The 9,664-nt window shown below is 51.4% G+C and overlaps 1 protein-coding gene across 1 annotated transcript in view; it reads right to left on the bottom strand.

Moving 5' to 3' along the window:
- SSH3 (slingshot protein phosphatase 3) overlaps window positions 1–9,664 on the bottom strand; it is a 50,995-nt gene that overhangs the window by 38,145 nt on the left and 3,186 nt on the right. The window lies entirely within an intron of this gene.

Here is a 9,664-nt window from a genome sequence, read left to right on the forward strand (position 1 = left end):
CTGCGCAACCACACAAATCGAAATAATCTCCTGTCCCGTCTTATATCTGATAAGGCACAGCCTTCTGATCTTTCCAGTCCATCCTGATCTTGCATGGACTCGTGACGACTCAATAATGTTGATTGTTTATCATCCCGCTCAAAGGCACTGTTATGTATGCGGCCTGCCACAGGGCGGCCACAAGAAAGAGAGGAGCTTGGCTCCAGAAAGACAATGGGAGCTAGGATCCTAGTTCCCCCCCTAGCTGACCAATTGGCTTCTTGGCGGGAAATCCCTCCAATGGAGTGGGAGGCCCGGGGTTGAGAGTGTATATAGTTGGCCTTGCAGGGCCGTTGTTGTCCTTATGTTAAGTACTCAATAAACGTGTGCAATCACATGTCGTCGTCCGAGTCCTCCATGCGGCGAACCCAGTACTTTTAAGTGGCGACGAAGGTGGGATCCTGCTGAGTCTGGCCTGGCTCGATCCAGCGCATGCTAAGCTCCGTTCCTGCTACGCCGTGCTCCGCATCGCGCACCAGCCACACCGCACCACGCACCGCTACAAGGAACCTCAGCCCCGCGCTACTGCTACGCCATGGCCTCCAACCGAGGGAATCTGGAGATCTTCGATCCTGCCCAACCCGAACTCTGGGACTCGTGGACCAACCAGCTGACATGCCACCTCGAGTACAATGAGGTCACCGACACCGGCAAGAGACAGGCGCTGCTCCTGAGCTCCTGCGGAGTGACGACGGTCCGCCTCGCCAAAAGTCTCCTCGTGCCCCGGTCCATCCTGGAATGTACCTACGAGGAGATCATCGACGCCCTCACCAGGTACCTCACGCCGTGGCCGACAACGCTGGCAAGGTGGCTGGCCTTCCAGGCCCGCGTGCAGAAAGCGGGCGAGTCAGCCACAGCCTTCATGGCCGCCCTGCGCCAGCTAGCGATGGACTGCTCCTTCACCAAGGTGGAGGAGAACCTGCTCACACAGTTCGCGTGGGGCCTCAGCAACCTCAAACTGCGGAGGAAGATGGTCGGGACCGCCGACATCAACCTAGAGGCGGCCCTTCAACTCGCCATCGCGCACGAGGACTCCCACCGCCAACATTCAGAAGTGCACCAAGTACTCCCCGAGGTGGACACCGAGGACTCCGAGGAAGAAGATGTCCGCCTCGTCCAACAGCCGCCACGCCGCCAGCCACTGGCCCCAGGCAGCTCCGGGCACAAGCCTGCCGGCCGGCCGCTCCACATGCACCAGTTGCGGTGAGGAACACGAGCGCCGGTCCTGCAGGTTCCGTGCCACACTTGCGGAAAGCAGGGACACCTCGCACGTGTCTGCCGTTCCAAGGGAAGCCGGCGCCAACAAGCTCCGACGCAACCACGCCGTCCGTCTCCCGCCACGCACGGGACATCCGCGGACACAGCAGAACTACCTCCTCACCGACCAGCCGTTCCAACAGGTACTGCGCCTCCCGAACTCCACGGGCGCCCCGAAAATCCAACTTACCGTCCAGATCGAGGGGGCCCCCTGCCAAATGGAAGTAGACTCTGGGTCAGCAGCGTCCATAATTTCAGTTGAAACGCTTCTCCGACTGTGCCCTGGGGGGGGGGCGATTACGCCCATCACACCTGAGCCTGGTGGACTTTCAAAGGAACCCGGTTCCCATCAGGGGGGTGAGGACTTTCAGGGTGAAGTTCAGAGGATTTTCAGAACTATTGGACCTGGTGGTGGTCGAGGGAAACCTGGTCAGCCTACTGGGCAGGGCCTGGTTTGAACCGCTGGGGATCATGGTCGGGGTCAGGGGAATACACAGCTGTGCCCCGAGAGATTATAGTGACATTTGCAACGAGTTCCCGGTCGTGTTCGATGGGGCCCTGGGATGCTACAAGGGACCCCTGGTCTCCATACAATTGGACCCCTCAGTTGCCCCCATCCGCATGCGTTACCGCACGGCTCCCATCTCCATTCGGCCAAAGATAGACGCGGAGCTGGACAAGTTGGTGGCGCAGGGGGTCCTGGAGCCCATCCCTCATGCAATGTGGGAGACCCCCATTGTAACCCCCATGAAGCCCAACGGAGAGATCCGCATCTGTGCGGACTACAAGTGCACGATTAATAAGGCACTGCACGACCACTCCTACCCCGTCCCGGTCGTAAGTCATGTCCTGGCCACGCTGGCGGGAGCATCCATCTTTGGGAAACTGGACTTGGCACAGGCCTACCAGCAACTACCGGTCAATGAGGCCACCGCCACGGCACAGACAATAGTCACCCACAGGGGGGCGTTCCGGGTGAAGAGGCTACAATTTGGGGTGAGCGTGGCGCCAGGGATTTTCCAGCAACTAATGGACTCATTGTTAAAAGGGATCTCTGGAGTGACGACGTTCTTTGACGACGTCCTGATTGCCGCGGCATCCCCCGACAATTTTGCCTCCTGCCTCCCGCCTCCGCGCCGTCCTGCAGCGTTTCGACTTGGCCGGCCTCAAAGTGAAGCGTGAAAAGTGTCTCCTTGGGGTCTCGGAGGTGGACTTTTTGGGGTTCCGGGTCGATGCATCGGGCCTGCACCTGGCTACCGTCAAGGTAAAGGCCATCGTGGAGGCCCCCGCCCCCACATGCAAAGTGGAACTGCAGGCGTTCCTAGGACTTTTAAATTTTTATCACGCCTTCTTGCCCCACAAAGCGGCGATGGCGGAACCCCTGCACCATCTCCTGGATAAGTCGGCGAAGTGGACATGGGGCACGAGGGAGGCAGCAGCTTTCAAGGGCGTGAAGGCACTCTTAATTTCGAATGATGTGCTGGCACACTTTGATGAGTCCCTCCCCGTGGTTCTGGCGTGCGATGCCTCTCCCTATGGGGTCGGCGCCGTGCTGGGGCACATCCTCCCTGACGGCCGCGAGGTGCCCATGGCCTACTACTCATGGACCTTGATGGCTGCGGAGCACAATTACGCACAAATCGACAGGGAGGGCCTGGCAATTGTGGCGGGAGTAAAAAAATTTCACAACTTTGTGTATGGCCACCCCTTCATGATTGCCACAGATCACAAACCCCTCCTGGGACTACTGGCACCCGACAAGAGGACGCCCCAAGTGATGTCGCCACGAGTGCTCCGGTGGTCCCTCTTTCTGGCCGGCTATCAGTACCGATTAGAGCACAGGCCGGGAAAGGCTATGGGCCACGCAGATGCCCTGAGCCGGCTGCCACTGCCTGTGGCGGAGCCGGTGTTGGATCCCCAAGCATCGAGAATAAATCCACGTTTCAAAGAAAGTAAAGTTTATTTCAAAGCATTGGAAAGGTACTCAAACACGTTCCTTGTTAGAACTGGGTACAAGCAGTTAGGGCAGACATGATAAAGGGATTCAAGTTAGATACACAACCAATGGATAACGTTCCCGCTGGCGGGCAGGAGAAAACGGTTGCTTGCTCAGGTCCTGGGAACCAGGCGAACAGTAGACATAACACAGGTGCAGTTCACAGGCTTGATAAGTAAGAAGCTAGCCGCGAAGCATACTCTCCCCCTCACATCCTCCAGTTGTTTTACTTTGGCATTACAGCAGGGAAAACACATAGGCCAGCTGGCAGGGACAGGGATCACATATGTACAATCAGAAGTTACACAGAACACCATGGCAGCTTGCTGACATTAATCCATTCACAATGTCATGCTTTTCCAGAGGTTTCTGTAAAATTTTTGGGAATTTTTTCTATCTAGAAGATATTATCACAGATGCTTGGTTTTACAGTTCTCAAAACTGTGAGTTTGTGTCTGCAGAGATCACATGCCCCTTCTTCACAGCAAAAATGTTATAAAATAAATGCACAGAGTTGAGAAAAAGACTTTAATCCATTGTTCCTTTGCAAATCTATGTATACAGAATCAACTCCTTACTTCTTAAGTGCTAAGTTTAAAAAAAATCAATGAATAGATTGTTGGGAGTGGGACAGATCCGCACAAGAAGCGAAGTGTGAGGAGCGGAGGGGCAAGCAGTAAAAATGAAAGTGAAACCTTTTGAGAAGAATGCACCCAACAAGTCTTTGGATCTTTGTATGTATAGCCTGAGGTGGATCATATTATTCTTTCCCTGGAGGAGAAAACCTATAATGGCAGAAGGCTGTAAAAGAGACCCTGTTTGGGAATATTTTAATGAAGTTCCTCTACCTATGGTAAGGCAGGCATGCGTGCAAAATGCAAACACTGCAACAAAAAAATGCAAGGCCTGGCAGCCCAAATGAAACAACATCATTTTGGTAAACAAATTTTATTTTCTCAGGAATACAACATATAAAATTAAATCATTTCATTCTGTCAATTGTCTACCCCATTTCCAATTCCTCCCCTCCCTCCGGTGGCTTCCCGCAATGCTTCCCCCCCCCGCTCCAAATTACTTCATATCATCAACTATATCAATTTCTTATCATTACAATCTAAAGATAACAAAATGAAACAACATCATGAGAAGTGCTGTGATGAAGATGACAAAAGGAACATTTTTGAACAGGCAGGATCTTCAGGTTGTTACACGTTTTGATTTCATCATATTTCTTAAGGACTGCCTTGAGAAACTGTCATTTTTGAGCAAAATTATATTTGTTATAATTACTGCATGTTAGTGTCTTTTTGATACTTGTTATGAAGAAATAAAGAACTGAAACAAGCAAATATTCCTTTTTGGGCAGTACTGAGTGGCAGTGAATGCAACGAGTAATACTACATAAGGAGAAATGGTATAAATAATTAAAAAAAACAGCACTGACTTTTTTTGTTTGGGGGGAATCCATCATCAACATAAAGGATTCTGGAAACTATCCACCTTCAAGATCACCATCCTCCTGTTTTGCAGTTTCAGAGTTATCTGTCCAGGATAGTGTTTCAGTCACATCATATACATCACACATCCACAGTACATCACTTAAAAGAAAAAAGCCGACCAGGAACCACTATAGGTAAATTTGTGATTAAAAACCAACAGCTTAGAGTTAATTGAGGAAAAAAATGCCCAATTTGTTTACATGACAAACTCTTATTTCCATCTGATTGAAAACCCACACTTAATTAATATGGTTCAGGCACTGAGACCAGGAGACAGTCCACCCAGCAGAGCAGATGTTGCACGGAAACTGCTGGATGGAGTGTATGACAGAGAAATGGAGCAATGTGCAACAGCTCGAAAGGGTAAAATTGTTAACCTACATCTTGATGGGAGTGGAGTAATGTCCGTAATGATCCTGTTGTATGTGTTTGTATAACAACAGAAGAAGGGAATGTCTTCCTTGCAGAAACAGGAAATGCATCATATACAATTCATATACACTAGAGATACATCAGGAAATGCACACACAGCAGAGCAACATGTGAACAAAAATGCAAATGTCTAGTGCACAGTTTGAGCACAGACAATGCTGCAAATGTATCCAAGATGAGAAGAGATTTAGAAAAGCAGGGAGCACCTCCTAGCCAAAGACTTCAGTGTTCCAGAAATAAAGACAAATGTTGTTGAAATTGCTAAATACTTCCGTAACAATCATTTTGCAGCTGCAGCAGCAGCTCTAAAAGAATGGGTGGAACCAAGCTAACGCCCCCATAAGATGTTAGACGGAACTCCATAGTGGACTCTTTTGAGCAGTATATCAAGAACTGACCTGTTCTGAGAAAATAGAGGGCACTGTCATGGCCAAAATCCTCAGCATTGGGCTTAAGAGAAATGTTGAACATAAGCTGAGCATCCTGAAACCCATTTCTGAAGCTTTAAACAAAATAGAAAAATAGTTGTTTTATTGCTGATGCTGTTGAAATTTAGAAGGAACTGAGTGAGCACTTAAAAACAGAACTACATACTGACAGAATTAAATTACAAGAAGAAGGGGGAAAAAAAACGGAATGGGACGAGCACTGTCTCCAGCTCATTTTCTCACAAATATTGTCACTATCTGGTACCAGGTGAAACCTTTAAGTGCTGATGAAGAGGAGTTTGCTGGATACCCGTGTCATAGCTCTGGATACCCATTTGGGCGGCGAGCATATTTCAGCTCGCCCGTGGAGCCAAATGGATCTTCAGCGGCTCCAGATGGCTCTGCGGGAACCTAGGCCCCCCCATGCGGCTCGTTGGATGAGCTAGTTGAGGATTGGCATGATTGATTCTCGGCAGCTATTGACGAGATCGCCCCCCGACGCCCTCTGCGCCCTCACTCTAAGCAGGCTCCTTGGTTCACCTAGGAGCTGCGGCAGATGAAACAAGGGCTCAGATGACTAGAGAGACGGTGACGACGTGCTTGCAATGAAGCAACAAGAGCATCTCATAGGACATTTATGAGATCCTATGAGTTGGCAATCAAAGCCGCAAAGAGAGAGTTCTACGCGGCTTTGGTTGCATCTGCTAGCTCACGCCTGGCACAATTGTTTAGAATTATTCGGTCGTTAACAGATCTGCCGCAGAGCAGACCAAATGTTAGGGAATTGGATATTGGCTGTGAATCTTTTGCGAGCCTTTTCGCAGATAAAGTCTTGTCGCTCCGCCACAACCTCCCCGGCACAGTTGAGACAGTGAGCGAACTCAAGGCTCCATGCACGTCTTCTGGTCCCATTCTGGATTATTTCAGTCCACTCAGCCTTGAGGAAGTCGACAGATTGCTCTCAATTCTACGCCCAACCACGTGCAGCCTTGATCCATGCCTTATAAAAGCTGGTCATGAGGGGTTCTGAGGTGCCCTCGGGGAGATTATACCAGGGGCACTCAAGGAAGCATTGGTCTGCCTTCCCCTGAAAAAACCATCCTTAGACCCGGCCGAATTGGCTAATTATCGGCTGGTCTCAAATTTGCCTTATCTGGGCGAATTACTCGAGAGACCGGTGGTGATTCAGTTGCACAGCTTTATGGATGACACTTCCATGCTAGACCCTATCCAGTCCGGCTTCCGTTCAGGTCATGGGACGGAGACAGCACTGGTCGCCCTCACAAATGACCTCTGGAGGCATCTGGATTGAGGCGGCACGGCGGTACTGTTGTTGTTGTTGGACCTGTCGGCGCCGTTCAACATAGTCGACCATCAGTTACTGATCCGCCGCCTCGCCGATGCTGGGATTCAGGGGCTAGCCTTGCAATGGCTTGTCTCCTTCCTACAAGGTTGGGGACAGAGGGTGGCACTTGGGGAGCAGATGTCCCAGAGGTACCCACTAGTGTGTGGGGTCCCCCAAGGGGCGGTGCTATCCCCAATGTTATTTGACATCTACATGCACCCCTTTGCCCAGATTACCCAGAGGCATAGGCTAGGGTGTCAGCAATATGCAGATGACACCCAGCTATATCTGTTGTTGGGTGGTCAGGCCGACTCTACCCCAGATGACCTGGACCGGGCATTTCAGGTTGTGGCAGGCTGGCTTAGACTGAGCTGACTGAAATTGAAGACGGAGGTCCTGTGCCTGAGTCGGAGTGGGTCAGGGGGAGGGATCCCATTACTGACCTTCGATGGGACACCTCTGGAGCCAGCGTCGAGGGTCAGGAGTCTGGGAGTGCTCCTGGATGCCGCCTTAACAATGGAGGCCCAGGTAGCAGCCACTGCCAAGGCAGCCTTGTAATTGTTATTTTCATAATTCTTGACCTGTATAAAAGTGGCTGAAGCAATTTCTCAAGCAAAAAAGCTGGATGTAAAGGTGACCAACTCTATTAATTCCAGAGGGTAGCTGTGTTACTGTCATGATTGCGCTGGCGGGCCAGGCAGGGCATGGAAAGTTCAAAACACAGTCCGAGTAACGTGGGCAGAGTCCAAAATACCAAGTCAAAAACGCAGTCTAGGGTTACCGGGGATTGCATGCAGAGTTCAGAAGCCAAAAGCCGTTCGTCAAAAGTCAGGATATACAGTCCGTAGTCAAGGAGCCAGAGAAACGACGTCATGCAAGCCAAAGTCAGGAGCCGGGAAGTCAGGATGAAAACCAGGAGACAGGAATGCAGGATCCGAGGTGCAGCGAGGCGTCTATGAGACTAGTTGCCAGGACAAGTTGGGGATCTGAGAGAGCCGCCTAAAGAGCCCGTTCCGCTTATTAGCCAATTGCCGGCCGCTAACAGGGTCCTGGCTCCGGTCAGTACTCTGGGCTTAGAGGACGCCGACCTTGCATGCGCACCTCCTTACGTCAGGTTGCCATGTCCCGCTGCCTCTGTTCTCGCAAACGAGCCACCGGTGGGGGGGAATCAGGAGGCGTGGTGCTTGTGGCAGCTCCAGGTGTAAACTCTCCTGGCAGCTGGTGCTCATCCTCCTCCGCAGGACAGGTCTGGCGATTCAAGGGGTGCAGGGAGCTCCCCCTCGGACGTTGAGGGCCCAGAATCCCCAGGGTCAGGGTCCACGGGGTCGGGCTGCACTGCGGGCATGACAGTTACAGTGCAATCCTAAGCAAAGTTACTACCTTCTTACTCCATTGAAGTCAGTGGGTTTAGAAAGGTGGCATTCATGGTTTAAAGTGTTGTGCACCTTAAAGATCAACAACATTTTATTCCAGCATAAACTTTCATAGACTACAGCCCGTTACTTCAAACACTGAAAGTGCAAACTTATGTACACCTACTTCTAGGAGCAGACCCACTGACTACAGCAGGACTTGCACCTGAGTAAAGATGCACGGGAACGGGGTAGAGGACACTCTACAGCTAGCAGCTGCAGTGGGTCAATATTAGTGCCACGTTACAGGTGGTGAGGCGGACCATCTCCCGAGAATAGTGACCTGCTCAAGGTTACCTAACAAGCGTACTGCTAAAGCAACATTTAAACTAGGAGCTGCTCAGCTCAGGCTTGACCGAGGCATTAGCTCTTGCTTTAGGACACCAGAGGCCCACCCAGCTGGTGCCTCTCGTCTTATTCTCGCAACTCCTGAAGAGCCCCCCCTCCCCCCCCGGGGCAAATCTCTGCACAGGCCAGTCTATATACACAGGGAATGGAAGGGCCACTGCTCCAGCTAGACTTCCTTCTACAACTGCAAATATTCTCCTGAGCCAGCTTTGAATTCAAACCCTTGCATAACCTTATCTCTGTATTTCCAAGCCTGCTAACTGTTTCCTGTGACATTTTTAAACATGGAGAAAAAAAGAAACAATGTTCCCACCACTTCCTAATTACCAGTTTCTTGCATACACTTGAAGCTCCTTCAGTCCCCTACTGTTAAGCTTGAGGTGGTAACTCAAATGCTGAGTGCCCCAGTTGAAGGGTGCATCTCAGTGCTGGCATTATAGCCAGGGGTCTCCTGTTTTCCAGAGACCCTTAAGCAAAGGATTTCTTGGTTGCATTTTCTATGCCTACGATGTAGCTCTGTGCAAGGAAGGGGCAGGAAGTGTGAATTATGAAATCCACTGACAAGTCTCTGTGACTGAGTTCCTGGTTCCGCACCACACCATCTCCAGTTGTTGTCGAAACTTCCTTAAGTAAACAGCCCATTTGTGGGGACACAAGGAAGTGAGGACGACTGGCCACTGGCCCAGGCTGCCAGCAGGTGTTTTACTCCCCCCCCCCACCCCTTACACGGAGGAGTTGCTCAGGGAGCGAAGGAGCACTCTCTGTGGCGAGGGCCCCAGCGAGAGGAGCTGGACGGTCCTGTCACCGCCGCCGGCCCCTCCCTTCACTGGCTGCCGGCCCTGAGGAAGAGCTCCTCCTGCCCAAGTCGCCCGCCAGTTCCCTACGCTCAGAGCCCCCCCTCCCCTCAG

This window comes from Gekko japonicus, unplaced genomic scaffold (genome assembly GCF_001447785.1).
Source record: "Gekko japonicus isolate JY-2015 unplaced genomic scaffold, Gekko_japonicus_V1.1 scaffold1466, whole genome shotgun sequence".
NCBI classification, from domain to species: Eukaryota; Metazoa; Chordata; class Lepidosauria; order Squamata; family Gekkonidae; genus Gekko; species Gekko japonicus.